Genomic DNA, 11,634 nt, shown 5'->3' on the forward strand with positions numbered 1-11,634 from the left:
GAGTGATGAAACCTATAGCAGTTATGGGAGTGATGAAACCTATAGCTGTTATGGGAGTGATGAAACCTATAGCTGTTATGGGAGTGATGAAACCTATAGCTGTTATGGGAGTGAAGAAACCTATAGTAGTTATGGGAGTGAAGAAACCTATAGTAGTTATGGGAGTGATGAAACCTATAGCAGTTATGGGAGTGATGAAACCTATAGCTGTTATGGGAGTGATGAAACCTATAGCTGTTATGGGAGTGATGAAACCTATAGCTGTTATGGGAGTGAAGAAACCTATAGTAGTTATGGGAGTGAAGAAACCTATAGTAGTTATGGGAGTGATGAAACCTATAGCAGTTATGGGAGTGATGAAACCTATAGCTGTTATGGGAGTGATGAAACCTATAGCTGTTATGGGAGTGAAGAAACCTATAGTAGTTATGGGAGTGAAGAAACCTATAGTAGTTATGGGAGTGATGAAACCTATAGCAGTTATGGGAGTGATGAAACCTATAGCTGTTATGGGAGTGATGAAACCTATAGCTGTTATGGGAGTGAAGAAACCTATAGTAGTTATGGGAGTGAAGAAACCTATAGTAGTTATGGGAGTGATGAAACCTATAGCAGTTATGGGAGTGATGAAACCTATAGCTGTTATGGGAGTGATGAAACCTATAGCTGTTATGGGAGTGATGAAACCTATAGCTGTTATGGGAGTGAAGAAACCTATAGTAGTTATGGGAGTGAAGAAACCTATAGTAGTTATGGGAGTGATGAAACCTATAGCAGTTATGGGAGTGATGAAACCTATAGCTGTTATGGGAGTGATGAAACCTATAGCTGTTATGGGAGTGATGAAACCTATAGCTGTTATGGGAGTGAAGAAACCTATAGTAGTTATGGGAGTGAAGAAACCTATAGTAGTTATGGGAGTGATGAAACCTATAGCTGTTATGGGAGTGATGAAACCTATAGCTGTTATGGGAGTGAAGAAACCTATAGTAGTTATGGAAGTGAAGAAACCTATAGTAGTTATGGGAGTGATGAAACCTATAGCAGTTATGGGAGTGATGAAACCTATAGCTGTTATGGGAGTGATGAAACCTATAGCTGTTATGGGAGTGATGAAACCTATAGCTGTTATGGGAGTGAAGAAACCTATAGTAGTTATGGGAGTGAAGAAACCTATAGTAGTTATGGGAGTGATGAAACCTATAGCAGTTATGGGAGTGATGAAACCTATAGCTGTTATGGGAGTGATGAAACCTATAGCTGTTATGGGAGTGATGAAACCTATAGCTGTTATGGGAGTGAAGAAACCTATAGTAGTTATGGGAGTGAAGAAACCTATAGTAGTTATGGGAGTGATGAAACCTATAGCAGTTATGGGAGTGATGAAACCTATAGCTGTTATGGGAGTGATGAAACCTATAGCTGTTATGGGAGTGATGAAACCTATAGCTGTTATGGGAGTGAAGAAACCTATAGTAGTTATGGGAGTGAAGAAACCTATAGTAGTTATGGGAGTGATGAAACCTATAGCAGTTATGGGAGTGATGAAACCTATAGCTGTTATGGGAGTGATGAAACCTATAGCTGTTATGGGAGTGATGAAACCTATAGCTGTTATGGGAGTGAAGAAACCTATAGTAGTTATGGGAGTGAAGAAACCTATAGTAGTTATGGGAGTGATGAAACCTATAGCAGTTATGGGAGTGATGAAACCTATAGCTGTTATGGGAGTGATGAAACCTATAGCTGTTATGGGAGTGATGAAACCTATAGCTGTTATGGGAGTGAAGAAACCTATAGTAGTTATGGGAGTGAAGAAACCTATAGTAGTTATGGGAGTGATGAAACCTATAGCAGTTATGGGAGTGATGAAACCTATAGCTGTTATGGGAGTGATGAAACCTATAGCTGTTATGGGAGTGATGAAACCTATAGCTGTTATGGGAGTGAAGAAACCTATAGTAGTTATGGGAGTGAAGAAACCTATAGTAGTTATGGGAGTGATGAAACCTATAGCAGTTATGGGAGTGATGAAACCTATAGCAGTTATGGGAGTGAAGAAACCTATAGCTGTTATGGGAGTGAAGAAACCTATAGCTGTTATGGGAGTGATGAAACCTATAGCAGTTATGGGAGCGATGAAACCTATAGCTGTTATGGGAGTGAAGAAACCTATAGCTGTTATGGGAGTGATGAAACCTATAGCAGTTATGGGAGTGATGAAACCTATAGCTGTTATGGGAGTGAAGAAACCTATAGCTGTTATGGGAGTGATGAAACCTATAGCAGTTATGGGAGTGATGAAACCTATAGCTGTTATGGGAGTGAAGAAACCTATAGCTGTTATGGGAGTGATGAAACCTATAGCAGTTATGGGAGCGATGAAACCTATAGCAGTTATGGGAGTGAAGAAACCTATAGCTGTTATGGGAGTGATGAAACCTATAGCTGTTATGGGAGTGATGAAACCTATAGCTGTTATGGGAGTGAAGAAACCTATAGTAGTTATGGGAGTGAAGAAACCTATAGTAGTTATGGGAGTGATGAAACCTATAGCAGTTATGGGAGTGATGAAACCTATAGCTGTTATGGGAGTGATGAAACCTATAGCTGTTATGGGAGTGATGAAACCTATAGCTGTTATGGGAGTGAAGAAACCTATAGTAGTTATGGGAGTGAAGAAACCTATAGTAGTTATGGGAGTGATGAAACCTATAGCAGTTATGGGAGTGATGAAACCTATAGCTGTTATGGGAGTGATGAAACCTATAGCTGTTATGGGAGTGATGAAACCTATAGCTGTTATGGGAGTGAAGAAACCTATAGTAGTTATGGGAGTGAAGAAACCTATAGTAGTTATGGGAGTGATGAAACCTATAGCAGTTATGGGAGTGATGAAACCTATAGCTGTTATGGGAGTGATGAAACCTATAGCTGTTATGGGAGTGATGAAACCTATAGCTGTTATGGGAGTGAAGAAACCTATAGTAGTTATGGGAGTGAAGAAACCTATAGTAGTTATGGGAGTGATGAAACCTATAGCAGTTATGGGAGTGATGAAACCTATAGCTGTTATGGGAGTGAAGAAACCTATAGCTGTTATGGGAGTGATGAAACCTATAGCAGTTATGGGAGCGATGAAACCTATAGCAGTTATGGGAGTGAAGAAACCTATAGCTGTTATGGGAGTGATGAAACCTATAGCTGTTATGGGAGTGAAGAAACCTATAGTAGTTATGGGAGTGAAGAAACCTATAGTAGTTATGGGAGTGATGAAACCTATAGCAGTTATGGGAGTGATGAAACCTATAGCTGTTATGGGAGTGAAGAAACCTATAGCTGTTATGGGAGTGATGAAACCTATAGTAGTTATGGGAGTGAAGAAACCTATAGTAGTTATGGGAGTGAAGAAACCTATAGCAGTTATGGGAGTGATGAAACCTATAGCTGTTATGGGAGTGATGAAACCTATAGTAGTTATGGGAGTGAAGAAACCTATAGTAGTTATGGGAGTGATGAAACATATATAGTAGTTATGGGAGTGAAGAAACCTGTAGCTGTTATGGGAGTGATGAAACCTATAGTAGTTATGGAAGTGAAGAAACCTATAGTAGTTATGGGAGTGATGAAACATATATAGTAGTTATGGGAGTGAAGAAACCTATAGTAGTTATGGGAGTGATGAAACCTATAGCTGTTATGGGAGTGAAGAAACCTATAGTAGTTATGGGAGGGATGAAACATATATAGTAGTTATGGGAGTGAAGAAACCTGTAGCTGTTATGGGAGTGATGAAACCTATAGTAGTTATGGAGGTGAAGAAACCTATAGTAGTTATGGGAGTGATGAAACATATATAGTAGTTATGGGAGTGAAGAAACCTATAGTAGTTATGGGAGTGATGAAACCGATAATAGTTATGGAAGTGGTGAAACCTATAGCAGTTATGGGAGCGATGAAACCTATAGCTGTTATGGGAGGGAAGAAACCTATAGCTGTTTTGGGAGTGATGAAACCTATAGTAGTTATGGGAGTGATGAAACCTATAGCTGTTATGGGAGTGAAGAAACCTATAGCTGTTTTGGGAGTGATGAAACCTATAGTAGTTATGGGAGTGAAGAAACCTTTAGTAGTTATGGAAGTGAAGAAACCTCTAGTAGTTATGGGAGTGATGAAACCTATAGTAGTTATGGGAGTGATAACACCTATAGCTGTGATGGGAGTGAAGAAACCTATAGCTGTTTTGGGAGTGATGAAACCTATAGTAGTTATGGGAGTGAAGAAACCTATAGCAGTTATGGGAGCGATGAAACCTATAGCTGTTACGGGAGTGAAGAAACCTATAGCTGTTTTGGGAGTGATGAAACCTATAGTAGTTATGGGAGTGATAACACCTATAGCTGTGATGGGAGTGAAGAAACCTATAGCTGTTATGGGAGTGAAGAAGCCTATAGCTGTTATGGGAGTGAAGAAACCTATAGGAGTTATGGGATTGATGAAACATTTAGTAGTCATGGGAGTGATGAAACCTATAGCAGTTATTGGAGTGATGAAACCTAGAGCTGTTATGGGAGTAATAACACCTATAGCTGTTATGGGAGTGAGGAAACCTATAGCTGTTATGGGAGTGATTAAACCTATAGCTGTTATGGGAGTGAAGAAACCTATAGTAGTTATGGGAGTGATGAAACCTATAGCAGTTATTGGAGTGATGAAACCTAGAGCTGTTATGGGAGTGATAACACCTATAGCTGTTATGGGAGTGAAGAAACCTATAGCTGTTATGGGAGTGATGAAACATATAGCTGTTATGGGAGTGAAGAAACCTATAGGAGTTATGGGATTGATGAAACATTTAGTAGTTATGGGAGAGATGAAACCTATAGCAGTTATTGGAGTGATGAAACCTAGAGCTGTTATGGGAGTGATAAAACCTATAGCTGTTATGGGAGTGAAGAAACATATAGTAGTTATGGGAGTGGTAAAACCTATAGTAGTTATGGAAGTGATGAAACGTATAGTAGTTATGGGAGTGAAGAAACCTATAGTAGTTATGGGATTGATGAAACATTTAGTAGTTATGGGAGTGATGAAACCTATAGCAGTTATGGGAGTGATGAAACCTTTGGTAGTTATGGGAGTGATGAAACCTAAAATAGTTATGGGAATGATGAAACCTATAGCAGTTATGGGAGTGATGAAACCTTTGGTAGTTATGGGAGTGATGAAACCTGTAATTGGTTTGGGAGTGATGAAATATATGGTAGCTATGGGAGTGATGAAACCTATTGCAGTTATGGGAGTAAGAAAAACCTATGGTGTTTGTGGATGAACTTATAACCAAAGGATAGCACATTTTCTAAGCTTGAAAAAAGAAATAACTGATCTTACAACTTGACGATGTCAAAAGTAAAACATTGTGATACATATTTTTTAATCATTTTTTTTTAAAGTTTCCAAATATTGCATGCATCTACTAAAACAAAGACATAACGTGAAGGTAAGTTATTTTACCTGAAATAATGTACAGGTTATGCCGATGAAAACCCTAGTAATTTATAATTCATAACACCTTTATTCAAATAAAATGTAACATTGATGAGATAGTTCATTCGATAGGAAGATGAAAGTGACCAGAATATCAAGTCGTCGTTGCCGAGTGGTTAAGGCGATAGAACATACCACAGAAAACTAATTAAAATAAATTACAATAAAATCTGTCCCTGCTGTATAAGGGAGATAAAAACAAACTATTCCAAAACTTTTTTCATCAATTTTTAAGTTTCCATAATTATTTATATTGCATGCAGCCATTCACGATATCATTACATGAAAGTAAGTCATTTTACCTGGCATTGTACAGGTAATGCCGATGGAAACCTAATTAATTGATTAATTTTAAAACACACCTTTATCTAAATACAATGTAACGTTGATGAAATAGTTGATGTGATATGAAGATGGAAGCGCCAAAGATAACAAGTCGTCGTGGCCGAGTGGTTAAGGCGATAGACTAGAAATCTATTGGGGTCTCCCCGCGCAGGTTCGAATCCTGCCGACGACGGAATATTTTTACCCCGAATGACGCATATCAAATTAAACACTTAAACTTTTTGTCTTAAAATTGATCAATAGAAAAAACCATCAAACTTACATTGTAACAGTTGATGTTTGGCGGGAGATTCTAGTGGGGGTGTCCCACTGTGGGTACAGCGATGCTATAACAACCCGAAGTTCAGCGTTCGAATCCCGGTCTAGCCCCGCCTAAACCTTTTTACAATCGGAACACTATTGTTAATCACATTTTGTTTATTTCATCTTTACTATTTGGAATAAAGGTTCCACATGGTACATTGTTCTTTTCAGGAATGATTTATCAAAGGTATATCGCCATGCTAGAAAAAAATACCAGTTTGTTATGCGTAGATGCAGTCTTTTTTCTCAGTGATACGGGGACCCTTTAGTCAAAATAACATTTTCTTAAGAACAAGTTAATTCAATGACGCACATTGGTCCATATTTTACTTTTTAAAGTAAGGTATATTGATCACATAGACATTGGGGTTTCAACAATCTTGGAGGAAATATCTTTAGCTCAGAAAAAATATGCCTAATAATTCTATTCAGAAAATGAATTCCTTTGCTGAATTTCGAACAAAAAAAGATTTGATGAGAGATCTAGAGGGGCATATACAATTTAATATCTCAGCTATATTTTATGACTTAGTTGTCTAAAAAGACTGCCAAAAATATCCGAAAAATCCATCTTCTGAAGAGAACAAATATAACTGATACTCATTCTAAGCATTAAGTAAGGGAGAAGAACCTTCACACATCATTTACGATTTGTTTTAATCAATTTTTAAGTTTCCATATATTGCATGCAGCTACTCACAAATACATAACATGAAAGTAAGCCATTTTTACCTGAACCATTGTACAGGTAATGCCGACGAAAACCTTATTAATTATTCATAACACCTTTATTTAAATAAAATGTAACATTGATGAGGTAGTTCAGGAGACATGAAGATGGAAGAGATCAGAATACCAAGTCGTCGTGGCCGAGTGGTTAAGGCGATAGACTAGAAATCTATTGGGGTCTCCCCGCGCAGGTTCGAATCCTGCCGACGACGGAATATTTTTTACCAGTTACGTGAAATAAAAGACAATGTTTTAATCCGTATTGATAATTATGTTTAAAATCTGATCCCTCCCCCCAAAAATATATCTCATCAATAAAAAAAAAACAGCCAGCAAGTTTACATATTGACAAACACTTACCCGGAACGTTTTTACTCTGAACCGTGACATCTTATCTTTCGATCAACGGGAGATAACTCGTCACAGTGTGAACATGTGTATTGCACCACCTCCTCCAATACATAGTCCTAATTAAACATGATAATGAACCATCACGATTTTGGAGACCTTTATCTTCCACGACGTTCAGATAATATATAGAGAAACCCGTATGATACTACTCTTGGAAAACATTATTCCTGTGTCCGTTCTGGGAAATAAGTTGTCATTAAATATAAAGTCACGATGGAAGATAATGTCGCATAGCATCGTAACTTGACATCATAATTAGAAGATAGACCAATGAAATCACGTAACACGGTATTTTAACCAACCTCTAGCAGTTTATCTAATGTGTTGGATTGAAAAAAATACAATTTTGGTTGTGGGAGTGAGGAAACCTATAATTGGTTTGGGAATGATGAAAAATCTATAGCAGTTATGGGAGTGATGAAACCTATAGCAGTTATGGGAGTGATGAAATCTATAGTTGTTATGGGAGTGCTGAAACCTTTAGTAGTTGTGGGAGTGATGAAACCTATGACAGTTATTTTACCTGAAATGATGTACAGGTTATGCCGACGAAAACCCGAGTAATTAATTGGTCATAAGTTGATGAAATAGTTCATGAGATATAAAGATAGAAGAGACCAGATACCAAGTCGTCGTGGCCGAGTGGTTAAGGCGATAGACTAGAAATCTATTTGGGTCTCCCGCCCAGGTTAGAATCCTGCCGACGACGGATTGTTTTTTTTACCAGTAACGTGTAATAAAGACAATGTTTTTAGTCCGTATTTATAAATATTTTGAATGTCTGATCCCCCCCCCCCCCCTCAAAAGAAACCCTCATCAATTAAAAACATTACATGAAGAAAGGTAATTTTACCTGACACGATGAACAAATTATGCCGACGAAAACCTAATAAATTATTCATCACATCATTTATTTAAATAAAAAGTAACGTTGATGAGATAGTTGATGAGATATGAAGACCTAAATAACAAGTCGTCGTGGCCGAGTGGTTAAGGCGATAGACTATACAGTTACATCCCAGGACTACTCGGGATATTTACGCTTGTTTCATTCGCTACTGCTTCAAAAGTCCCAAATCATCGGGATATTGGTCAGAGATTTTTCAAAATGTTAATCTTCCACAGGTTTTTTCAATTATATATATGCCATTTTTACCTTCTGATATAATTGATGTTCATTATCCTATTGCACATAACTCCATATTTACGATGGAAAAGTTAAAGAAAATTGGCAAAATATGACACATTTTCTAAGTTTGAAAAGGAATAACTGATCTTGTCAAAAGTAAAACATTGATACATAATTTTGTATTCACTTTTTATGAATAATTTTGCCGTTTTTATATTTTGCATACATCCACTTAAAAAAAGACATAATATTAAGATAAGTAATTGGACCTGAAACGTTGTACAAAGTATGCTGACGAAAACGCATTTAATTATTCATCGTACATTTAAATAAAAAGTAACGTTTATGAGATAGTCGATGAGATATGAAAAGAGGATAGACCTAAAATAGACCTAAATATTAAGTCGTCGTGGCCGAGTGGTTAAGGCGATAGACTAGAAATCTATTGGGGTCTCCCCGCGCAGGTTCGGGATTCTTTTTTTACCATTAACGTGTAATAAAGACAATGTTTTTCGTCCGTATTTATAAATATTGTGAATATCTGATTTTCCCCTCAAAGCTCATTAATTAAAAACGTCCAAAGTTACGATGTTGATAAACACTTAACTTAATTTACTCTGAACAATGACAGCATAAACACTGACGAAATAGCTCTCGTTGATCGAAATACACGTTTGTTGCATCACCTACATAGGACATAGGAACGTTGTTTAACCACGTGATATCGTTGTTATCCCCATTCAGTTAGAGTTCATAACGTTATCAGATATGTAATATAAACGATAACGTTAGACATGATGTTTTGATTTACAACAAGATATGTAAACAAACGAGGCGCGAAGCCCGTCGCCATTTGTTAATAGTCAAGTTCAAAATTCGTTCGTTTTCAAAAACAAATTCGTAATTTATAAACTCTAATCTGATAATCAATCAAAACACAAACATCATTTTGGAGTGTATGTTTTGAATTGAGCCATGAAATATAAATGATATACATTTTCAGGAAGAAAACCAATAAACTATAAATATATCATGACGAATGCAGTAATTTAAGAACATCTCATGAGGAATCGATCTTCATAATACTGTATAGCAAATCAGCAGTACCGTGTCTCTCAAAACACTGTCCGATATAATTGATATACTCTGAGATGATAAATGATGAAATGTTCCTCAAGCAAGAAATTTTTATTTTTTTAATGGTCATTACACAGGACTTACCCGACTTTCAAGGAATGATTCTTAAATAATAACAAAATAAGTAAATAAAATATACCAAAGTTAAGAAAATTCAAAATACAAACAAAACTAATAATTACACGGAGGCCTTTGGAATAAGACCATGTGTTCCGGAGGAGGAAGCGTTCTCTGCTTCCTCGACGACACCCGCCCTGTAACTTTCCCCTTGTTTATGTTTCTCCTCGGCTATACAAAAAAAAAGATGTTTACAACAATTATTAAACAAGTAACATCCGGACAACACATAATGATCACTCTTGTTGGCCCAGATGTTAGGGCAACACACATTGTTTCAGTTTGAAAAGGAATAACTGATCTTGTTAAAAGTAAAACATTGATACATAATTTTGTATTCACTTTTTACAAATAATTTTGCCGTTTTTATATTTTGCATACATCCACTTAAAAAAGACATAACATTAAGACAGGTAATTTTGCCTGAAACGATGTACAAATTATGCTGACGAAAACGCATTTAATTATTCAACCTACATTTAAATAAAAAGTAACGTTTATGAGATAAATGATGAGATATGAAAAGAGGATAGACCTAAATAGACCTAAATATCAAGTCGTCGTGGCCGAGTGGTTAAGGCGATAGACTAGAAATCTATTGGGGTCTCCCCGCGCAGGTTCGAATCCTGCCGACGACGGATTCGTTTTTTTCCATTAACGTGTAATAAAGACAATGTTTTTCGTCCGTATTTATAAATATTGTGAATGTCTGATTTTCCCCTCAAAAAAGCTCATTAATAAAAAACGTCCAAAGTTACGATGTTGATAAACACTTAAATTTATTTACTCTGAACAATGACAGCATAAACACTCTGACGAAATAGCTCTCGTTGATCGAAATACACGTTTGTTGCATCACCTACATAGGACATAGGAACGTTGTTTAACCACGTGATATCGTTGTTATCCCCATTCAGTTAGAGTTCATAACGTTATCAGATATATAATATAAACGATAACGTTAGACATGATGTTTTGATTAACAACAAGATATGTAAACAAACGAGGCGCGAAGCCCGTCGCCATTTGTTAATAGTCAAGTTCAAATTCGTTCGTTTTCAAAAACAAATTCGTAATTTGTAACCTCTAATTTGATAATCAATCAAAACACAAACATCATTTTGGAGTGTATGTTTTGAATGAAGCGATGAAATATAAATGATACATACTTTCAGGAAGAAAAACAATAAACTATACATATATTATGACGAATGCAGTAATTTAAGAACATCTCATGAGGAATCGATCTTCATAATACTGTATAGCAAATCAGCAGTACCGTGTCTCTCAAAACACTGTCCGATATAATTGATATACTCTGAGATGATAAATGATGAAATGTTCCTCAAGCAAGAAATATGTTTTTTAATGTTCATTACATAGGACTTACCCGACTTTCAAGGAATGATTCTTAAATAATAACAAAATAAGTAAATAAAATATACCAAAGTTAAGATAATTCAAAATACAAACAAAACTAATAATTACACGGAGGCCTTTGGAATTAGACCATGTGTTCCGGATGAGAAAGCGCTCTCTGCTTCCTCGACGACACCCGCCCTGTAACTTTCCCCTTGTTTATGTTTCTCCTCGGCTTTACAAAAAAAAGTTTACAACAATTATTAAACAGTTAACTTCCGGACAACACATATTGATCACTCTTGTTGGCCTAGATGTTAGAGCTGGTGGGTGGAAACCGGAGTACCCGGAGGAAAACTCACCTGGTCCGGCAGGTGTCTCAATACCTTTTCACGTCCGATCAGGGAATCCAACCTCGGCCACTTTGATGAAAGGTGAATTCGTTATCCACTGCTTCATCCGACCACCCGTAACATCGGTTCCTTGTGTTTTGTTCTTTCCGTTTATTTTGTTGTGTTTGTTTGTTTGTTTGTTTATGTTTAACGGCCCATCGACGG

General features: G+C 36.7%; 4 non-coding genes across 4 annotated transcripts; all 4 read left to right on the forward strand.

The window, feature by feature from the left end:
• The first annotated feature begins 5,982 nt into the window (after positions 1-5,982).
• Trnas-aga lies at positions 5,983-6,064 on the forward strand. The gene has a single exon. It is a non-coding gene; the product is annotated as a tRNA-Ser (tRNA).
• Positions 6,065-7,054: 990 nt separating this feature from the next.
• Trnas-aga lies at positions 7,055-7,136 on the forward strand. Its single transcript has one exon. It is a non-coding gene; the product is annotated as a tRNA-Ser (tRNA).
• An 827-nt stretch (positions 7,137-7,963) lies between these two features.
• Trnas-aga lies at positions 7,964-8,044 on the forward strand. Its single transcript has one exon. It is a non-coding gene; the product is annotated as a tRNA-Ser (tRNA).
• Positions 8,045-10,274: 2,230 nt separating this feature from the next.
• Trnas-aga lies at positions 10,275-10,356 on the forward strand. Its single transcript has one exon. It is a non-coding gene; the product is annotated as a tRNA-Ser (tRNA).
• Positions 10,357-11,634: the final 1,278 nt, after the last annotated feature.

Source organism: Mizuhopecten yessoensis, unplaced genomic scaffold, assembly GCF_002113885.1.
Source record: "Mizuhopecten yessoensis strain PY_sf001 unplaced genomic scaffold, ASM211388v2 scaffold10751, whole genome shotgun sequence".
NCBI classification, from domain to species: Eukaryota; Metazoa; Mollusca; class Bivalvia; order Pectinida; family Pectinidae; genus Mizuhopecten; species Mizuhopecten yessoensis.